Source organism: Podarcis gaigeae (assembly GCF_964106915.1).
Source record: "Podarcis gaigeae genome assembly, chromosome: 6".
NCBI lineage: Eukaryota > Metazoa > Chordata > Lepidosauria > Squamata > Lacertidae > Podarcis > Podarcis gaigeae.
In genome coordinates, this window is record NC_139682.1 from 80,235,177 (window position 1) to 80,255,957 (window position 20,781).

Here is a 20,781-nt window from a genome sequence, read left to right on the forward strand (position 1 = left end):
CTGGGCGCCCGGGGTAGGTGGTGAAGGGGTTGTCTCCCCTCCTTGAACGTCTTTTCAGTTCTTCAACCCTGGAGGAGGAGTGGAGGAGGAGTTTGGATTTGATATCCCACTTTATCACTACCCGAAGGAGTCTCAAAGCGGCTAACATTCTCCTTTCCCTTCCTCTCCCACAACAAACACTCTGTGAGGTGAGTGGGGCTGAGAAACTTCAAAGAAGTGGCTGTCACCAATGGAAGCAAAGGAGGTGAAAAAACTTAATATGGAATCGAAATGGCCAAAATACTGTGAAATCTTAGAACAAGAGAGTGGAACAATTAAATTGCAGAGTTACGAAAAAATGAAGTCTAAAGTACGAGATTGGCTTCATTACCATCAAATAATGGAGGTGTTTAAACAAGACAGGAAAATTGGCTTCCAGATGGAGAGATCAAAACTAGAAACAGAACTGTTAGAACCCAATACTAAGAATTTGTCAAGAATGTATAACCTGCTGCTGAAATGGAGTACACTAGATGAGACAGTTAAATCAGCTATGATCAAATGGGCACAAGACATTGGTTATGACATTATGTTTGCTGACTGGGAACAGTTATGGACCACCGGTATAAAATTTACGGCATGTAATGCCTTAAGAGAAAATATTATGAAAATGATTTATAGGTGGTACATGACCCCAGTCAAGCTTGCAAAAAATTACCATTTGCCCAATAATAAATGTTGGAAATGTAACGCGACTGAAGGTACCTTTTACCACCTTTGGTGGACTTGCCCGAGGATTAAAGCCTTCTGGGAAATGATTTATAATGAAATTAAGAAGGTACTTAAATGTACTTTTCATAAGAAACCAGAGGCATTTCTCCTGGGCATGGTTGGCCAATTGGTGCCAAGGAAGGATAGGACGTTTTTTATGTATGCTACCACAGCAGCAAGGATTCTTTTAGCAAAGTATTGGAAGACACAAGAACTACCCACACTGGAAGAATGGCAGACGAAGGTGATTGACTACATGGGATTGGCGGAGATGACGGGCAGAATCCGTGACCAAGAAAAAGAGACGGTGGAAGAAGATGGGAAGAAATTTAAAGTATATCTCAAGAACTGTTGTAAAATTAATGAGTGCTAAAATGTCAAGGGAAAGGAAAAATATAGAATTACAGCTGTAATTGACTAAGTATGAGAAGAAGCTAAAAAATTTTTTTTGGAAAAAATTGGAGTGAGGGGCTGTTGAAGAAATTTTAAAACAGGGATGCAGAAAAGGGGAGGTAAGGGGACGTCTGGGAAGTAAGGCGTATGAAAAAGAGGTTTTGAAATTATACATGTTTATATGTTTTGTTTGTCTATGTATTGTGTGTTGTTTTGTTTTTTAATCTGTGTTGGAAAATCAATTTTTTTTTTTAAAAAAGAGAAACTTCAAAGAAGTGTGACTAGCCCAAGGTCACCCAGCAGCTGCATGTGGAGGAGCGGAGACGCGAACCCGGTTCCCCAGATTACGTGTCTATCGCTCTTAACCACTACACCACACGGGGTCTCCTCCTACCTTTGCACCTCAATCTGGCCTCTGGCATCACTGCTCCAGAGAGGCCTTCATGCACTGCCTCAGGCTGAGTGTGGGGCTCTCTGAGGCAGGAGCTGTTTTCTGCTGCTAACAGGAGGCCGGTCTCAAAAAATTTGGTGGCTTTCTATGAAAAAGCTCCACAACTTTGGGGGGTGTCAGGAATTTGTCAGGAATATGGCAAGCCTATCCCTCCCTCAATTCAACTGTCAAAAATTCTGTGTGCAAAAGATTTAAGGCAATTTTTAAAATGTTTGATATTTTTTATGTTTTTATATGTGCTAGAAACTGCCCATTGTAGCCAGGGTAACCCAGCCAGATGGGCAGGGTATAAATAAAAAAGTATTATTATTATTAGTAGTAGAAGCAGTATTAGTAGTAGTAGTCAAAAGATTCATATGGGGAGGGGCGGTCCTTGAGGTATTGCGGTTCTCAGCCATTTAAGGCTTTATAGGTCAAAACCAGCAGTTTGAATTGGGCCTGGGAACTAACTTGGGAACAATTGCATATTCAACCACAATATATTTCTGAACATTTAAAATATTTGCTTGTGTTGCATGTATTTCATTTGGAAAATTGAAAAGGTAAATGCATGGGTGGAAATGACCCGATACTATCCCACAGAACATGCAATGTTTTTGAGCTAGAGAACCAGCTGTCAGATGGCAGTAACTTTTGATCTCTCCATTTCCTGGGTCGTATTCAGAACAATGACCTGGAGGTCAAAGTCGCAGCCTATCTTAATTCCCCTGAGCCATCCTCCCTCTGGCAGTGTATCTTTCCTGTTACTTTGAACAGTTGCTTGGCCACCATGGGGGAGGATGCCAAAATCTCGCAGTACACCCTGTGGTGGTGAAAACAACTGCTCAGGCATTAGAAAAACAACAATCCACCTTTGAATATCACAGAAAAAGCCTTTATGTGCTTTGGAACGAAGTGAAACTTTGGTGATAGTTTTCAGCGGGGAGAAACACAGCCCTGTGGAATTGATGCAGCACGGAGGGTCATTTTAATATGAAGATGGAACAAGCCCTGATGAAGATTGGGGGTGGGGGGTGTTTCTCCAGAGTGGATTGTGCCAGCATTAAAACAAAGAGGAAAAATAAATTGAGAACACATTAGAATTCCAGATAAAGGCTGATTACAGATGAATATGTAAAAGTGAATATTAAGAAGATTAAGCAGAACTGAGGACCAGTGTGATATTCCGAAGGGGAATCCCTATCACGAACACCATCCCAATCAGTCATACCCAAAGGCAATCCCTATTTCGAAGTGTCAACCCGACTGGAGCGGGAACTCAGAGTCTTTGGCCACGGGTAACAATAAATATTAAAACCTTTATTATTAATGTTTGATAGAAGCATGAAAAATTTATCCTTGTGTACAAATTATGCTTCTTTTTACAGTGACAGTGCAAAGAGGTTTTGCAATGCAATGGTCCAAGTGCCCTCAATTTTTTTTTATCGCCATCATCATTATTTTAAAAAGACGGACAAAGAGATAATTATGTTTTCACAAATTTCCTTCTGCCACAGTTACCCACAGACAGACTATGAGAATGAATAGCAGGAAAGCTGCTGGCAGCTAAATGGATTATTTTACATCAAGGTCATTAGAACAGCCTGTTACACTTTCTTTAATTTTTAATTTTTCACCCCCCCTTATTTTGTCTCTCTTTTGTTTTTGGGCATTTACCACAGTTTTCCTTTCTTTTTCTTTTCAATCAGACCTTTTCAATCAGTTGGACTGCTTACAAAAATATTGTTAGAAACTATCTAAATAAGAGTTGTTCTGAAATGTTTTAAAATGTTGCACAAGCTTCCAGGATGTATACAATGTATTTTGGAGGGGCTAGAGAAGAAGAACACTTCAACAAATGGCATTTAAAAAATTGTATTGTATTTCCTATGTTTCTTCCAAGGCACATGGTTCCCACTCATTTTGTCATCACAACAACCTTGTAAGGTAGATTAGGCTGGGAGATGGCAACAGACCCAAGGCCACCCATTGAGCTTCATGGCTGGCTTGGGATTTGAAGTTGGGACTCTGCAGTCCCCACCCCCAACTCTAACTGCCCAACCGCAGTGGCTCTTTTATCCAGGTGGAAAGATCTTCGGTGGTAAGATTTAGGGTTGCCATAACTTGTTTTCATTCATTTTGTTTCTTGGGCTAAATCAGGCACCCCCCAACTTGGTCCTCCAGATGTTTTGGGACTACAACTCCCATCATCTCTAGCTAACAGGACCAGTGGTCAAGGATGATGGTAATTGTAGTCCCAAAACATCTGGAGGGCCGAGTTGGGGAATGCCTGGGCTAAATGCTTCTGTGCAAAATCATTTCTCCTTCATGGCAGCATTAATAACCTTCCTGGCTCTGCCAGCTGCCCCCTCACTGCTAAATTTTTCTCAGCCAAGAGGGGCATGGGTCCTGATCCCCACTTTTCAAAACAGACCCTCTCCCAATAGCAATAAAATGCTCAGGTTGGGCACTGGTAACTAGCACAGTAGAGCAAATTCCATGAATGCAAAGTATAGCCATAATAAGGTGAATCTATCTTGTCGTGATAACATTTTAGGGTAGCTTTGACATGACTTGCGTAGTTCTGAATACTAGGAAATGCTACCCATCAACCAACGCCATACATTGCCTGGCACAGAACTGCTGAAATCCCACAAGCACTTTTTTTTGCTCCCTGGCGGTAAAAATGCCACGTAATAAAATAAATACCTAACTTCTCTCCCCCCACCCTGCAATGCTTTTATGAGTTACCTGCGGTGGTTGCCTCACTCTAAACTCATGCAGAGGGTTCTCCTCGCACTCAAGCAAACATTCTTTCATTCCTCTTAAAGGTAAAGGTAAAGGGACCCCTGACCGTTAGGTCCAATCGTGGACGACTCTGCGCTTGCGGCGCTCATCTCGCTTTACTGGCTGAGGGAGCCGGCGTTTGTCCACAGATAGCTTCTGGGTCATGTGGCCAGCATGACAAAGCTGCTTCTGGCAAACCAGAGCAGTGCACGGAAACACTGTTTACCTTTCTGCCGGAGCGGTACCTATTTCTCTCCTTGCAAACTTTGACATGCTTTTGAACTGCTAGGTTGGCAGGAGCAGGGACCGAGCAACGGGAGCTCACCCCGTCGCGGGGATTCAAACTGCCAACCTTTTGATTGGCAAGCCCTAGGCTCTTGTTGTTGTTGTTTAGTCATTTAGTAGTGTCCGACTCTTCGTGACCCCATGGACCAGAGCATGCCAGGCACTCCTGTCTTCCACTGCCTCCTGCAGTTTGGTCAAACTAATATTGGTAGCTTCGAGAACACTGTCCAACCATCTCGCCCTCTGTCGTCCCCTTCTTCTTGTGCCCTCAATCTTTCCCGACATCAGAGTCTTTTCCAGGGAGTCTTCTCTTCTCATGAGGTGGCCAAAGTATTGGAGCCTCAGCTTCAGGATCCCTCCTTCCAGTGAGCACTCAGGGCTGATTTCTTCAGAATGGAGAGGTTTGATCTTCTTGCAGTCAATGGGATTCTCAAGAGTCTCCTCCAGCACCATAATTCAAAAGCATCAATTCTTCAGCGATCAGCCTTCTTTATGGTCCAGCTCTCACTTCCATACATGAAGTGTTTGGAATGTACATGAAGTGTAATGATGCAGGATTGGGGAAAACAATATATCTGGATCCCACTAACTTTGGTAGTCTTGGGGATGGCTGTTATTTTCATATCACCCCTAGGCATCAAAAGCACCCAAGACTCAATCTGCTGATATATGGGGGATAGATGAAATGTTAGGCATGTAAATTGGGTGTTCCATGGAAGGGGTGTGGGTTGGACCAGGCAGGGTAGAAATTACCCTGGATCCTAACTCAGTTCAGCTTGGTCACATGATCTGACCATTGGGCATAACTTACTCTGGCAAAAATGGTGGCTACAGATAGGTAGCCGTGTTGGTCTGCCATAGTCAAAACAAAAAAATTTCCTTCCAGTAGCACCTTAAAGACCAACTAAGTCAGTTCTTGGTATGAGCTTTCGTGTGCATGCACACTTCTTCAGATACACTGGTGTAATGGTGGTGTAATTCAACTCTGATTAAAAGGCTTATTTCCCCTCTGCCAGCCTTAGGATGGTTCAGCTGGCAGTACTGAACAGTTTCAATGGGAGTAATTTATGCTGGTTTAAGTTAAATAAGTTCTGGCAGTTTCCTAGGCTTAAGATTTCTTTGCCAACCGTTATCAGTTAAAACCACAGTCCCCTTCTGGATAAGATGTTTCAGTTAATTTTGCTGTTGTTTCCCCAAGAGATTCTGGCTACCTAACACCTAATTTCTTTAATGTAAAATAGTAGTAATAATAATAATACTAAACGAGTCCCAATGTCAAACTAAAGTTCAGTTCAGTTTATTAGTGAACCAAAATGGGTTGTTTAAACTGCTATTAAGCAAACTGTAATAGTTTCCATTTCTTACAAAAATGAATAAAAATAATTAAAACAACAATACTTCCCTGTGCTAGAAGAACAAGCAATATAACATATTATCATGGAGTCCAGTGCAATATACTGTAGAAGTCTCTTTAAAGTATTTGCAGATGTAAATGAATGTTTTTGAATGAAACAAGCAACCCAAAGGTAATTAAATGTAGTTTATGTAAGGTGCAAGTAGCAGCTATTGTTGTGTCTGCAAAGCATTAGCTCATGCTATTGTGATTGCAATGTCTTTTTTTCTTTTTCCCATTCTGGCTGCTTTGGGGGGAAAACACAGGGCATTGGTCTGAAAGAAACAAGGACGAAATAATAGTGGGAGATGCTTAATCTGTGCATTTCTGAATAGTACAAACTGTTAACAAGCATCATGGAAAAACTGTGACTGTGCTGTGGTTATAAGGAAGATAAGATAATGCCTGGCTGAAAGTGGGTTGTGAAGTAGGATGGTGGGAAAGACACCAACCAAGAATGTAAAAAGAAGACATTAAAAACTAAAAGAAACAAAAGAGGAGCATATGTGGATTATATTCTAAGTTGCAGCCTTTGGCAACCTATGCAATTTCCCCAAATACACACATTTTTGCAAACCAGTTTCCCCAATATAATGCATTTTGAGTATGTTATTTTCACTGATATATAAATCTGTATGCTCAATTTTCACTAGTATACACAATTTTACACATCACTGGGCTGGAGGACTGCATTATAAAATCCATATATTTTGAAGGCGCCTGTGTTTTGGTTCAGGTCTTCTTTCAGAAAATGCAAAGCAGGAAGGTTTGCCTTTAAATGTGAACTGACTCCCTGCTTGTAGGCCAGGGAAGAGGCTGGTGGGTGCAATCCTGATCTCTCCTATACTTATTGAGTCTGCATACTTTCATGCCATTAGGATCACACACCCCACCCTATTCAAAGAAAATCTTAGACGACTGTGTGAGTTTGGATTGGGTTTGTATTTTTTTTACCGGGGGTCCTAATTTTACTTTCCATCCCAGCTTCCTAACTTCACCATGTATGTAAGCTTCTACAGATGTACTGAAATGCTAGATGCCGACAGGATGGGAAGTTTCCTTAAGGCACTTCCTTATGCGTTAAATCTCCAAAGAGTTTTCTCTCTGTGTGCTTTATTGGGAGCCATTAAGTATCAAAACAAACTTATGCAGGAGGCGGCTTTGATGTAGGCTTCCTGTAATTTATTTCTGCTGCCTATAGCATGAACTGAATTCCTACCTGATTGTTATTAGCTCCCCAAATATTTATATCACTTGAGATAATCAATGCTTATCACGGTCAATACAGATGTTACAAGTTCCTCCAGAAAGGCGCTGTCAGCATAATAACATTTTAATTATTGCAGCATATGTTTTCAAATGGATTGCTTGTAAACAGAGACACTGTAGATGTAATTAATAGGCAACGTGAAAGGATATTGTACATGTAAATTATAGCTTTCCCCCAGCAAAGAGTCAAAACGCTAATGCAACCTCTTTTGGAGGCATCAGTGCTGCCTTAATTAATTTAAATCATGTGGCTAGTGCTGCCTTTTCTTGCCAGTCCCTCGTGCAGGCATTTCTCTGCAGGATGCTTTCCACGCGACTGCTGTGTAAAACAAATCTGGCTGTGCGATTCGGGAAATATATAAACAGCTAACTTGTGCGATTCCATCTTTTCATCTACACATGATTAAGAACACTATTGATTTTTTTTTCCCCTGAAGAAAGGGAGGCAGTAGGAAAGCGGAAAAGTCTAGGCAACGGCAGGCCTGCATCATGTAGGGCTACCAAGATGATCAAGGGTCTGGAAGCCAAGCCTTATGAGCAACAGTTGAGGGAGCCTGGAAAAGAGGAGATATGATGGCCATCTTCAAGTATCTAAAGGGCTGTCAGGTGGAAGACGGAGCAAGCTTGTTTTCTCTTGCTTTGGAAGGTAGGATTCTGACTAAACATCAGAAAGAACTTGCTGACACCAAAAGCTATTAGACCAGTGTTTCTCAACCTGTGGGTCCCCAGATATTGTTGGACTACAATATCTACAACTACAACTCCCATCATTCCTAGCCAACATGATCAGTGGTCAGGGATGATGGGAGTTGTAGTCCAACAACATCTGGGGACCCACAGGTTGAGAACCGCTGTATTAGACAGTGGAGCGGTCTCCCTTGGGAGGTTTTGGACTCTCCTTCCTTGGAGGTTTTTAAGCAGAGGTTGGATGGCCATCTGTCATGGATGCTTTAGCTGAGATTCCTGCATTGCAGGGGGTCGGGCTAGATGACCCTCAGGGTCCCTTCCAAATCTTCAACTATGATTCTATGGAGGGTACATTCAGATGTGAGAAATACTGTGTAAGTGCACTTGTTAATGTTTGTTTCACGCTGTGGTAGCTGTTGCATTATGGAACTGTGGTGGCTTTTTGACGGATATACTAACATTCGGGGACGAGGGTGGCACTGTGGGTTAAATCACAGAGCCTAGGACTTGCTGATCAGAAGGTCGGTGGTTCGATTCCCTGCGACGGGGTGAGCTCCCGTTGCTCGGTCCCTGCTCCTGCCAACCTAGCAGTTCGAAAGAATGTCAAAGTGCAAGTAGATAAATAGGTACCGCTCCAGCGGGAAGGTAAACGGCGTTTCCGTGCGCTGCTCTGGTTTGCCAGAAGCGGCTTAGTCATGCTAGCCACATGACCCGGAAGCTGTACGCTGGCTCCCTCGGCCAATAAAGCGAGATGAGCGCCGCAACCCCAGAGTCGGCCATGACTGCACCTAATGGTCAGCGGTCCCTTTACCTTTACCTTTACTGACATGTCATGCTAAATTTCATTCGCGCCAACGGGCATGGTGTGATACAACAAACATCACTGGACAGTGGTGCTCTTTCCGCACAGGTGCGCATCTGTTCCCCGAGGAACAGGAAATAACTGGATTGCAGGGGGTTGGACTAGATGGCCCTCGGGGTACCTCTGAACTCTACAATTTGATGATTCTCTGTGCAAAATCATAATAATATCTTGTTTATTTTTGAAGAATTGGTTTCTAGTCCTCATTGTTTTCAATGTCCTCCAACAGGAGATCTTAGAATGAGGCACTGCCGATTATCATCCACTCAGGTGATGCCCCTGCCATCTTTGGACACTAACATCTTGTGATATTGAATGCTGCTGCATTTTAACATGGATTTTTTTTTTTAAAATTAACACAGGCAAGGAAAAAGGGAAAACACATATACTACTACAAGACCACCAATTAAGAAGAAGAAAAGGAAACTTATTGATTAGTCCTTAGGATATCAAGGGTTAGCTTAGAGTAAAACACTCAGAGAACTCCACTAATTAGTAAATATGTCTATTCAGAAGGAGCCCCTGCTGGGTTCAATGGGACTTACTTCCAGGTAAATGTGCGTTATATGTGAGGATAGTTGTACTTTTATTGTCAAATCACCATTAGGAAAAATAATAATATGCATTTGTATTTGACTAGAATGTGATCAGAAATAGGGACAGGGGAGAAATTTGATTAAGTTTACATTTAAAGGTGAGTTTACCTAATTCCAACTTTCCAAAACAATATTCAAAGCAAACATCAGAAACCATTTGAAATTTGCACTTCTCTGAATTTTGCAATGCAGTTGTCCTGCTGAAACAATGCGTATTAAGTAAACCCACGTAAAATGCATACGTTGATGTAAAGTGTGTATAAAAATGAATTATATTAGTGAAAGTGGCTTTGCAGAGATGCGTATATTAAGATAAACCTGAAATTTACAGGTTTGGTAATCCCAGAAGCTTGACGGACTTCGAGTTAGGAGGTAAATGGAAACCCCGGTGTTGTTATTAAAAATTTAATTCCTTGCTTTATTGCACTTTCTTAAACATAATCACGGAGTCTGGAATTTTACCAATTCAGTGCTGTTTAGAAGGTTGCTTGGGAGACTTTTTTTTTTTTAAAAAAAGATATTTATTGAGGTTTCAAAAAAGAGTTACAAAAATAAGAAAAAGATAGAAAAAAGAAACAGAAAATACAAAATACAGAAAAAACAAAAGCAATCAAAAATAAACCCATCTTTCCATGCTTTTCTTTCATTTACTTATTTCCCTGACCTCCTCACACCTCCCTTTTTTGTATTCCTGTTCAGTTTGTTAATTCAGCAAATCCTTTCCCTCTTTGTTTTTATCTTAATCCTTCATCTTAATATATTATATCTTTACTTTCTCGCCAGTTTACAATCCATTTTCACATGCTCCTTTATAGCATTACTGCTAAAAACCACTTAATTTCATTCCGACATCATTCTAACATTCATTAATTTTACAATATTTCTGTAAATAGTCTTTAAATTTCTTCCAATCTTCTTCCACCGACTCTTCTCCCTGGTCTCGGATTCTGCCAGTCATTTCCGCCAATTCCATATAGTCCATCACCTTCATCTGCCATTCTTCCAGGGTGGATAGATCTTGTGTCTTCCAATACTTTGCAATAAGTATTCTTGCTGCTGTTGTAGCGTACATAAAGAAAGTTCTATCCTTCTTTACCACCTATTGGCCGACCATGCCCAGGAGAAAGGCCTCTGGTTTCTTCATGAAGGTATATTTAAATACCTTTTTCATTTCATTATAGATCATCTCCCAGAAAGCCTTAATCCTTGGGCACGTCCACCAAAGGTGAAAGAATGTACCTTCATTTTCTTTACATTTCCAACATTTATTATCGGGCAAATGATAGATTTTTACAAGCTTGACTGGTGTCATGTACCACCTGTAAATCATTTTCATAATATTCTCTCGTAAGGCATTACATGCCGTAAATTTCATACCTGTGGTCCACAACTGTTCCCAGTCAGCAAACATAATGTTATGTCCAACATCTTGTGCCCATTTTATCATAGCAGATTTCACCGTTTCATCCTGAGTATTCCATTTCAACAGCAAGTTATACATTCTTGATAATATCTTAGTTTTGGGATCTAGCAATTCTGTTTCCAATTTTGATTTTTCCACCTGGAAGCCAATTTTCTTGTCCAGATTGTAAGCCTCCCTTATTTGATAATAATGAAGCCAATCACGCACTTTATCTTTTAGTTTCTCAAAACTCTGCAATTTCAATTTATCTCCTTCTTGTTCCAAAATCTCTCAATATTTCGGCCATTTGGCCTCCATATTGAGCTTTTTCTGAGCCTTCGCTTCCATCGGTGATAACCACCTTGGGGTTTTATTTTCAAGCAAATCTTTATATCTTATCCAAATGTTGAACAATGCTTTCCTGACAATATGGTTTTTAAATGCTTTATGTGCTTTGACCTTATCGTCCCACAAATATGCATGCCACCCAAAAACTTGGGAGACTTTCACTTGTGTACTATATGTGACTTTGCTGTTGCATGCAGATGTTGAGAAATACCTATTATGTATATCTATCATGTTCCAGAACTTCTGCACTGTTGGACATTTTTGTCAAAGGTGAGAGTTGGAACCAATCCGGCCACCTCCTTTCTAACAATAGTGACTGTAGTCCAGGGGTCACGTATCACTTTCTGAGAACTTTGCATTCTCCCATTATGTTTGTGTCAGTTGATAAGGTTGCAAATATGATCCAGATGCAGCAGCAACCACATTCTTCCGGGCTCAGTATCTTGAGATGAGAATGTCCTTGAGACTTATGACATTTCAACAGTATTGTTTTATTTACAAATATATCAGTAGAGCATGGGAGAGCAGGCCCTGAGCAGATAAGCAAGCAGCATGCCTTCAGAGCTCCTCTGATAGCTGCAAAATCTCAAGCTGGTTACGTCCAACTATCATTTGTTCCTAACCCTACCCAGCAGTAACCACCTGTCATGAAAAGCTATTATAGAGATCTCTTTAGTTGTTTGGGGGGAAAACATAAAAATGGTTGTCTTCTCACCAGACCCAATGTCACAACATGACATTTAGGACTCCTAAACTCTGAGAAACGTGTATAGTTTTCTACTGACTCATGAACCACTGGTTTTTTCAGCTGGGTGGGCCAAATAGTCCTTCTGAAGACCATTTCAGAAGCAGCTCACTTGCAGTTATTCTCTTTCCAGATCAGACCATCAGAAGGTAAACTAAGGCTGCCATCATTGGAATAAATTCTGTATTGTTGTTGTTTAGTCGTTTAGTCGTGTCCGACTCTTCGTGACCCCATGGACCAGAGCACGGCAGGCACTTCTGTCTTCCACTGCCTCCCGCAGTTTGGTCAGACTCATGTTTGTAGCTTCGAGAACACCGTCCAACCATCTCGTCCTCTGTCGTCCCCTTCTCCTTGTGCCCTCCATCTTTCCCAACATCAGGGTCTTTTCCAGGGAGTCTTCTCTTCTCATGAGGTGGCCAAAGTATTAGAGTCTTGATTTCAGGATCTGTCCTTCCAGTGAGCACTCAGGGCTGATTTCCTTCAGAATGTAGAGGCTTGACCTTCTTGCAGTCCATGGGACTCTCAAGAGTCTCCTCCAGCACCATAATTCAAAAGCATCAATTCTTTGTTGATCAGCCTTCTTTGTGGTCCAGCTCTCACTTCCATACATCACTACTGGGAAAACCATGGCTTTAACCATATGGACCTTTGTTGGCAAGGTGATGTCTCTGCATCACCTTGAGACATCACCTTGCCAAATTCTGTATAGATGTGTAATATTGCACTGTTAGCATTTATGATAACAAGACAAAAAAAATTGGGGGAAGGGGAGAATGAAAGTAAAGAAGAAAAGGGAAAATGAACAATGTTGCTAGAAACACAGAAGTTGCTTGGGAAGGAGACACAAGTCTTCACTGCCAAAAATTTGTGCCATGTCTTCTTTTTATTACCTTTGCAAGTAACTGAGTACATATGGCATGTTTGTAAGTAAAGCAGTCAGTGATGTTAGTTACACCTCTGCATTTATTACCTTACTCCAGAGTATTATTAACTTTTACATTCCCCATAAAATTTAATTTATCACTTAAATAATTTGCTTTGTGTCAAGGTTCAGTGTGCTCCAGTGCTTTCCTGCTCATTAAATGAGATATTTTTACTTAATGAGCCAAGGATGTCCTTTGCATTTAACATTAGAATTGATTTCAAACACTCCATTTTCCCAACATTTGTGCATGTAATTTCTCTGTGCGGGCTTTGTCCCATAATCTTAAAGATGGGGGGGGGGGCACTACAAAGAATAATGGCCCATGAATTCCATAGACTTTTTTTTAATGTATGCAGCATGCATAGTTGGTTATTCTGAAACATATCAACTTCAACTTTTGAGCTCATTCGTGCAGGCCAATGTGTGTTTTGGTTATTCGTAGGACTATGACTTTGGAAAGTAGTCTGCTGGCCCACTACAATACCCCTGACAGACCCTCCATTACAGAGGTGGTTGTTATCTCCACTAAAGATGATGTCTTTAGAGCACCTTAGCTAGGTAGTAGCACTCCACCTCATGAGAAGAGACGACTCCCTGGAAAAGACCCTGATGTTGGGAAAGATTGAGGGAACAAGGAGAAGGGGATGAGTTTGGTTGGACAGTGTTCTTGAAGCTACCAGCATGAGTTTGACCAAACTGCGGAAGGCAGTGGAAGACAGGAGTGCCTGGCGTGCTCTGGTCCATGGGGTCACGAAGAGCCGGACACGACTAAACGACTAAACAACAACAAGCACTCCGATTATGCAACAGTGTGCCCAGGGCAGCATGTCTGATGCCATCTATGTGGTCTATTTGACTTGCAAAGTCCCATATTTACAGAGGCCATCCTGGTTTCTAATTTGATCCCGATATGTTCTGCTTTTCCTTAGGCCACCCCTATTTTCATCAGGAAAATGTCGAAGGGTATGAAAGGGTTCTACAGTCCTAGTTAACTATCCAGTTGGAGAAACAAATAAACCAATAGATGCAAGATGACATATCAACTCGAGATATAATAATAATAATAATAATAATAATAATAATAATAATAATAATAATTTATTCATACCCCTGCCCATCTGGCTGGGTTTCCCCAGCCACTCAGGGTGGCTTCCAACAGAATATTAAAATACAATAGTCTATTAAACATTAAAAGCTTCCCTAAGCCTTCAGATGTCTTCTAAAAGTCTTGTAGTCTGGTAGAGATCCAGAGAAAGACTGTGACGAGAAGCAGCAAGTTGTAAAGATGCAGCAAACAAAGACCTATGAGTCTAAACATCAATGAGATAGAGAGCAGTTGGCATAGCCATGAAGTTACATGGATAGAATCTGGAGGTCCCTAGTTTGTTTCTCTGTCTTAACCCATGCAAACCCTTCTCAGCAGGCTGAGTTGCGCCCAAACTTCCAACGCCTTCAGCATCAAGTGAATACCTTTCTGTCCACCTGAGCCTTTAAAGCAACTATCCAGTATGGGCCCCTCACTTTTGAAAACTGTGTTCAACTGTGTGATGAGTTTTAGCAAAGGTCTCTTCTAATATTATTCAAAATCAACATTAATACATATTCAACAATTCCTGCTAGAAAAAATACCATATGCTGAATATCAGTTAAGACGAGTTAATATTTGCCTTTCCAAACCACACTTCTTTCTATAGAAGACTGCAAAAATAATTTATTTATATATACTATGAAATTTCTTTATATCCGTGTTGATAGACTGTCAATCATCTTTTTCTCGTTTTGCACGTAGTTTTGCCACATGGAAGAGTTCAAGTATGCAAGGCTTTCAGGAAGTGAAAAACCACTAAAAGTTGATGTCCATCTCCTGTACAGCCAGAACAGAAGACTTAAAAAGCCCTTTATGATGCAATTGATCATTCCCAGCATGAGATGTCCACCAGTAGCATTCCAGCTGTTACTCCTCATTTTTGTAGAGCTTCCAGTAAACCATAATGACTGGACTGGAATGAAATCTGTGGATAACAAAATGTCCTTGCATTGATGCAGCCGTGTAAACTAGCTGATTCAAAAGTAAGAGCTGATTTTAGAGATTTAACTGCTCCCGACACGTGTGGGCACATTATTTTATATTTGCAATGAAAAGTTTGTGATTTTGAATCACCGAATTCTGCTTTAAAATATAAAAAGAACAAAAGGGTTTCCCAAACATCCTCAACACATTTATTAAATTTCCTTCATCCCCAAGAGGTATATCATAAATCAGCTTACACATGTGCCTAATTGCTGTGATCCAGCAAGGGAGATTGATGCGGATATGGAGGTTCACATGACTGCAGCCCCTGTGGATGCAGGTCTCCATGGGGGCGTTTACAAATGGAATCTGCAACAAACTGCTATGGAGTATGAAGTGCTTCTCTTTAGGATTCTAGCCATTCAGCCATACCCTTTTCCAGGACACTCCATTCCATCCCCCTTTCCCCATCCAGTTTTCCATTCTCCCCAACAGCATGTCAGCGTACCGTGCCCACTGAGCATACTCAGTCTTCATTGTGCTGTTTGTTTCTCCAGCTCCCAAGTTTTCTTTTCTTAAGCTGCATCCCTTTTCAAACCTTGTGTGGTGTAGTGGTTAAGAGCAGTAGTTTCGTAATCTGGTGAACCGGGTTTGATTCCCCGCTCCTCCACATGCAGCTGCTGGGTGACCTTGGGCCAGTCACACTTCTTTGAAGTCTCTCAGCCCCACTCACCTGACAGAGTGTTTGTTGTGGGGGAGGAAGGGAAAGGAGAATGTTAGCCGCTTTGAGACTCCTTTGGGTAGTGATAAAGCGGGATATCAAATCCAAATCTAAACTCTTCTTCTTCCCCACAAACCAGATGGTCTTTTTCTCTTGCATGTGGATGGTGTTATTTTGCCTCCACAGTCAGAGAGTGTTGTTTCCCATTCTTGTAGTGGGTGTACATTTGCCCCCACCCCCTTTTTCCAAAGATGACTCGGAAGATTGTCTCTTGACAGGAGGTGGTTGAGGGGTCGACCACATGGCCATTTGGGAAGGGGGATAGAGATTGGCTTTATGTCCCTGCAGTGTCTCTCTTGTAGGAAATGCATACTTTTTTGTGCATTCTGCAGTTTACCCTGAGTTATTGTCCCTCCCTCCAGATATGCAGTATGGGCTTTTGCTAGTCACCTGTTAGAAGGGTCTGAGTAGAGGCAGCTAGACTGGGAGCATCCACCAGGACCATACAACACCAGTCCTGAAAGACCTACATTGACTCACAGTATGTTTTCAAGCACAATTCAAAGTGTTGGTCTGACCTTTAAAGGCCTAAATGGCCTAGGCCCTGTATACCTGAAGGAGTGTCTCCACTCCCATCATTCAACCCATCATTTTGCCTCATAGCAAAATCATCCAAGACTTCGTCAAAATTTGTTTGTCTAAGTCACTTTCAAGTTGGGCAGGCTGGATCTTCCTGTTATATACCTGCTGGGACTGACAAGGCATATGACCCTCACTTGAATCTCATAGCTCCCCCGACAGGTGATTTGGTCTACAGCCACAGTATCGAAATAAATGAGGAAATTGCCCACCAGATAGCAGGCACTCTATTATTCTAATTAGGGCCCAGTGTTTTTCTTACAATCCCCTTCTCAATGAATTAATCAATTTTAATGTAGCATCTTATTTGTTAGTTGGAGCAACTACTGCACTAATTTGGTTACAAACAGCATTTCTACTTGCAACACACCTGAGCAAACCTGCTCCTCTTCCTTTCACAGATATTTTGTTTCTATTTGCAACTGTAGCTGCCTCTGATGAGTCTCATCAGGGCTGACCTTAAGGCAATTGGAGCAATTTAGCCAAATTGGGCCCCCGCACCAGGGCAATCTAGATGGATTTTATTTATAAGATTTAGCAGACTTTGGCTGTGAACTGGGGCCCTACAAAAACAACAACAACAACAACTAAATTTGGGCCCCACTACTTCAAATTGGGCCCCACTGGCTAGCCCTGAGTCTCATAGTTGCTGGACCTGAGTTGCCCTGCCCTTGCATGAAGTCTTGGGTTTGCAATTTTGGGAGAGGGGAGACTGTGGCACTGGGGAGCGGGCAGGCTGGCGAGGCCCCCTAGATATAGAGGCCCTAGGCTTCAGCCTACTTAGCCTATACATAAGTCTGGCACTGGGCTGGGGCCAGGGATGAAATCACATACCAGCCATTCCACTTACCTTGCCATAAGGAAGGAAAGGGTAATAATTGTTGTATGGCAGAGTGTGATTATTCACTGATAGAGACTCTAAATTCCACAGCTCACCAGAAAAATCAGGAAGAAAAAGGCTCTCTCAGTGCAGTTAAGGGCTGCTGTGAGATCACTCCCATGCTTGAAAGTGCCGAGATAGCAGCAGCAAATTGGACAATGCGTGAGCATCCTCACCGTATAGTGGGCATCTAGCTAGTAATAAAACAAATCCCTGTGATTAAGATCCACCACACAGGTAAAATTATATAATCTGCCAGAAGGAATCCAATATGAAAAGGTTTTGGTAGAACTTTCATTAGAAATTAGAAATAGTTGCTTTATTTATTGCTTGCGATGCACGAGCTGGGAATTAGGGGCACTCGCTTCCTACTGTAGTTGTATAATTTTAATGTCCTGCTGATCTGACAGGCTTTGACACTAACAACTGGACTGGGAGAGAACAGATTTACAAGTGGCAGGGCCTTTTGTCAAGGGGAGCGAAACAGGCTTCATTCCAGCGCAACCCCTTCCCAAAATGAAGACAACATCATTCAACACTCAATAGAAATAGAGCCCAGATGTCATTCCTACGTGGCTGTACCTCAAGATACATTGACTTGTAGCACAATTTCACATCTTATTAATGTTTAATTGGAGTCATTGTCAAATACAGCACTTCTTTTTAACGCCAAGCAAATAAATCTGGAACCCCAACAACAGATTAAAAAGGTAAAGGGACCCCTGACCATTAGGTCTAGTCGTGACCGACTCTGGGGTTGCAGCGCTCATCTCGCTTTCTTGTCTGAGGGAGCCGGCGTACAGCTTCCTGGTCATGTGGCCAGCCGTTTACCTTCCCATATGTACATGGAAACGCTGTTTACCTTCCTGCTGGAGCGGTACCTATTTATCTACTTGCACTTTGACGTGCTTTTGAACTGCTAGGTTGGCAGGAGCAGGGACCGAGCAATGGGAGCTCACCCCGTTGCGGGGATTCGAACCGCCAACCTTCTGATCAGCAAGTCCTGATCAGATTACAACAGATTAGTAAAGTGCTATCTCCAAATGTAGGATGGCAAACACTGCTATATCACCCTCCCTAAATCTGCTCCGGAGGATTGAGAGAAGCCCCACAGAGGGGGAGGAGAGGGGAGATTTTTCTGTTGGGAAAGCAGACATGCTTGCATTGATGCAACCATCTCCTTAGTGCTGCACTGAATTCAAAAATCATTTTTAAAAAAATACATGCTGAGAAGGGAACCAGTCAAGGGGGCCCACTCCCCCCCTGCTTTTTATTTCTGTCCTAGAGGTGTTGCTGAATATGATAAGGAAAGATGAGAAAGTTAAAGGCATAGTAAAGGTAAAGGTAAAGGGACCCCTGACCATTAGGTCCAGTAATGGCCGACTCTGGGGTTGTGACGCCCATCTCGCTTTATTGGCCGAGGGAGCCGGCATGTGGCCAGCATGACTAAGCCGCTTCTGGCGAACCAGAGCAGCACACGGAAACGCCGTTTACCTTCCCGCTGGAGCGGTACCTATTTATCTACTTGCACTTTGATGTGCTTTCGAACTGCTAGGTTGGCAGGAGCAGGGACCGAGAAATGGGAGCTCACTCCGTCGCAGGGATTTGAACCGCCGACCTTCTGATCGGCAAGTCCTAGGCTCTGTGGTTTAACCCACAGCGCCACCCGCTTCCCTAAAGGCATAGTAGTGGGAACTAAACAATATAAGTTAAAAGCCTTTGCTGATGATTTGGTATTGACTTTACAGGACCCTGAGATCAGTGCAATCAAAGCACTGAAGATAATTCAAGAGTTTGGACAAGTTGCAGGTTTTAAAATGAATAAGAATAAAACCAAAGTCTTAGGAAAAAAATTAACGATTTGCAGATTTTTGTGCGGACTGTTTTGAAAATTACACATAAATGTAGAAGCCAGGTGCACATTCAGATGTTTGCCCAAACATGCAAACCCCATTGTGGCGATTACACAGGGTCCTCAGACGTTTGACGGTCTATTGATCCCTGTGCCACCACTGTGATTGCTTCCCCACTGCCACCAACCCGTTTCTCTCGGGTACACATGGAGTCCAGGCAGTTGTTAACATTAAAACAAATAATCAAGTTTATTTTATAAGCATGAACAAGTTTATGGTTTCAGATGATTTTCCTTGTCAGTTTCTTAATCTTAGTTTCTTTACCGGCCTATACCTTTCCTAATAACTGCTAACTGATTATCCCAACTGTCTAGCTGATTCCTCCTATCAGTTTCTCTCACAACACAACACAACACAACACAACTCAACCAACCCACAGACTTATCCTCCCTCTTCCTTCTCCAACTCCCAACTGACTTCCCAACAACTCCAACTCTAACTCTAACTCCTCCCCTTGGGTTCCCACTGGCCAATCACTTCACACTCAATTAACCCTTTCCTTATGACCCAGCATGATGTCACCTAGGACGGCAAACGCCACACCCAAATTCCTGGTCGGACAGAGGCAGGGGCCTGCGTGCAAGGCCTGCCCCCTAGAGCTGCTGTGTGCACACCACACATGTTCAATTCTCTTCCATGCACAGAGCAGAAAAATGTGCTGGTGCAGTCTGTTAAGTTGTGGGTGAACATATCAGACGACACAGCGATTCTTCAAACAGCTCTTGTTTATTCACAGGCCAGAACAGAACTGAAGGGTTCAGTCAGCCTGCTTATATAGAGCTCCAGTACAACGTAACTGTAACAACTTTCTGTAACAATCCAATCACTGAACGTCACTTTCGATCACTTATTTGCATATATGGACCTGAACTATCTACAGTATCCCCCTGCTGGCCCAGGGTCAGAACTTCAGTACATAACACAGACACTCTCTTGGGGACACCTCACCCAGAACCCCTTATTCTGAGGAATGACCCTCTTCCTCAGAGTGAGGCATGGGGAGGGTGTGGACAAGACCTTTGAAGAACCCCACAAGAGTTGGGCTGATGGTGGCAGCCAGGGCAAGCAGGTGAGGGCACTAATGGAAGAGCCGGCTCCACATGCCGCCCCGTCTGCCCCATGCCTGCTGTGCTGGATCTAAGGTGTAGTATTAAAAATGGCATGCGTGCCTGGAGCCCCAGTTCCTGTTATTCTTCAGTTTTCCAAAGCACGGGGACACAACAGACATCTGTTTATCAAAAAATCAAATCTAATAAAGCAGCACAGGACTGAATGGTTTTCCAGCACTGAATCTACAATCCTAGGCCCATCTCCCCTGACCCGTCAATTCATAATGAGAGAAAAAAATCATTTAATTGAGTACGGTGGCTTGTTTCTCTTTCTTATTCTCAAATCTAAGTAATATTGTGTTTTGTGGAGAGCCCATCTTTACTACCTAGTAACCTTGTTTCTATAGCTACTAATAGCTAAGCAATTCTAGAGAAATAATGGCAGTTTCCTCTCCATCTTGGTTTTATTTATTTTTTTAAATGAGAACTTCGGAAGTTAGCAAACTCAAGCTTTTTAATCAAGGTGTTCACGGCTGAGAGTTCATTTATCTCTGTAGCGCTTCTGCACACCGTAATATTCCAACAACCGTCCATTTCTTTTGCTTTAGCAAAAATAAAAATAAAAAACTGAAGAGTTTCTTTGCCTCTTTCCTCACATTGCAATCCTGTGCATGAAGAACTAAACTGACCTAAATG

General features: G+C 42.2%; 1 long non-coding RNA gene across 3 annotated transcripts; it reads left to right on the forward strand.

Moving 5' to 3' along the window:
- Positions 1-2,335: 2,335 nt before the first annotated feature.
- Positions 2,336-14,913, forward strand: LOC310847538. Of its 3 annotated transcripts, none has more exons than XR_014565876.1 (3): positions 2,336-2,871; positions 9,086-9,126; positions 14,662-14,913. It is a non-coding gene; the product is annotated as an uncharacterized lncRNA (long non-coding RNA). The 3 variants fall into 3 exon arrangements; XR_014565878.1 differs by lacking the exon at positions 2,336-2,871 and adding an exon at positions 8,300-8,368; XR_014565877.1 differs by lacking the exon at positions 9,086-9,126.
- Positions 14,914-20,781: the final 5,868 nt, after the last annotated feature.